Source organism: Montipora foliosa, chromosome 3, assembly GCF_036669935.1.
Source record: "Montipora foliosa isolate CH-2021 chromosome 3, ASM3666993v2, whole genome shotgun sequence".
Lineage (NCBI taxonomy): Eukaryota > Metazoa > Cnidaria > Anthozoa > Scleractinia > Acroporidae > Montipora > Montipora foliosa.
Window position 1 is genome coordinate 44,941,578 of NC_090871.1, and position 2,500 is coordinate 44,944,077.

Consider the following 2,500-nt stretch of genomic DNA (forward strand, 5'->3'; position numbering starts at 1 on the left):
GGAACTTCAGGATTATTGTTTGAGCATGCCAGTTGTAGCCACATTATCTTTCTGCTCCATCCATCAATACAACTGTGAATAGGAAAACCGAGAGGTTTTAGTTTGTCATAGCCGTCAATGTGCCAACAATAATTTTCAATCGTTTCTATCACATTTAGAAGTTGATCTTATTGACTTCCGAAATCTCAAATGTTCATGTGATAACAAAAGCCATCAATGGGTCCTTCACATAACTGACCACCACACAAAATACTCATGGTTACACGATTTACACAACAAAACGGCTGAAGAAGTGTTAGAGAAACTGGTAGCGTTATTCTGGGTTTTTGGGTTTCCTCACACCCTCCACACTGATAATGGCAAGGAATTCAAAAACAAAATCATGCAGGAGTTCTGCCAAAAGCATTGAATAAAACAAGTACATGGAGCACCACGTATGCCCCGAACACAGGGCTTAGTAGAAAGAAATAACAGGACTGTCAAAGAAAAGTTAACCAACATTGTGAAGGAGATTCAAGCCGAGCTCAGTTTGTGGTGTTCAAAACTTGGAGAAGCCGCATATAAAAAAAATATACTGTAACCATCCACAGAGCTGTCAGAGAAACACCCTACCGACTTGTGTTTGGAATGGATCCTACGAAAGAAAGCCAGATGAAAGTTACAGCAGATGGTGAAAGTAAACTTTGTGAACCAGAACAAGAAAGAGATCAGCAAACAGAGACAGCAAATGAAAGAGAAGGAAAGAAACGAAAATCTTCTCTCACTTGTGAAGCTAAAAGCAGGAAAAAATTGAGAACTCAGAAGTGAAGCCAGTTCCCATCAAACGGATTACAACGAAAGAATGAAAAAGTGTAGGCCAAAGGCTAAGACTCTAAATACTGGAGATTATGTTTGCATCAAAATTGACAAAGTAGATAAGATGCCACTTCATCCAAATGTACTAATACATGTAGGGGAAATTCTAGCATTTGAAAACGATTATGCCAAAGTTGCCTGCAAATTTGGAATCATTTCCACCCTCATTTCACCAGCTAGACTGGTTAAATGTCAAGCAACAAACATAGTTATAAGTAAAGATAAGAGTATAACCTTCACAAAAGCATGCAATCAACCAGTAGGACTGTAAACTTTTTATTTGCTTTAAAGTTTGTATCACTTAAAGTGTGAAATAATGTACAATGCAACACAAACGGTTTATAAAAGCATGTAGTATTATTTGTTGCAGTTGTCATGGGAAGTCACCCTAACCCCTAACCCTCACAGTGATTGAAAGTTAACCATTTTAAAATGGGTGCTTAGACTTAAATACTGCTTATCAGCACTAAGTAAACCTTAATGGGTGCTTAGACTTAAATACTATTTATCAGCAATATTTGTAGACAGTATGCAGTATGTGGTCCGCAGTTGTTATGCACCTCCTGGAATGCTAACTGTTTCAAATAAGACAGTGCATAACCCAAATCACTAAATTGAAAGCTTAACCCTACTTCCTAAAATGTGGGCAATGTCCCTAACCTTACAAGAAAGCTAACCATTCAAAATGAGTGCTCAGTAACCCAAATCACTAAGCCAAGTATTTGACCCTAATCACTAAAATCTTTTGGTGTTTGATAGCACCGGAGAGAAAAATTTTACCCAGTTTTTGAAAAATTTAAAACAGAGTTAACTGAATAGAGTGTAATGTGAAGTGCTAGATTTCAATCCCATATGAACCATGTGAGCGTTAGCCCTACAGATGGAAATGGGCCCACACAAGGACAGAGAAAAACTCTGACCAGAGTGGGAATTGAACCCACGACCTGCGACCTAAAAATTTACCTAATCAAAAAAAAAATTACCTAGTTAAAAGAATATTACCTAGTTAAAAATAAAATCATCTAGTCAAAAATAAAATCACCTAGTTAGATAAAAACTAACTAGTTGAAAAAAAAAATCACCTAGTTAAAAAAAAAACTAACTAGTTGAAAAAAAAAAAAAACTGAAAACAAAAATTAACTGCAACATAAATATTGTTGTACTGGAGTAAATATTATTGTGTTGCCTTTGTGGGCCACCGTAGGATCACCACCAGCTCAGCAAATGTTGCTGAGGCTGTGGAAGAGGTGGCAACTGAAGCAGTTTCTACTATACCAGGACTTATCAAGGGCGTTGGATCCTTCTCCACCAATGATCATGAATGTTACACTTTATGGATTTGTCATAAATGAAACAGAAACAAATTACATCTTTCAATATGACATACCTTGAGAAGCGATTTTTGTATTAGAGATATTTAAACTAATTTTTCCCTGCAAAAAGTGAAAACTTAAAACCAGGGCTTCAAACCAAAACAAAACGAAACGCAACTTCATTCATTTTAGGGTTACCGGTCATCTCGCCACCAGGGAGTTTCGCCACCAACCAACTTGCAACCAAGGAACCACCTCGCCACCAACCAACTCGCCACCAAGCCAAGTCACCTCGCCACCACACACTAGAGTAAAGTAGCCGAGGTGAATTA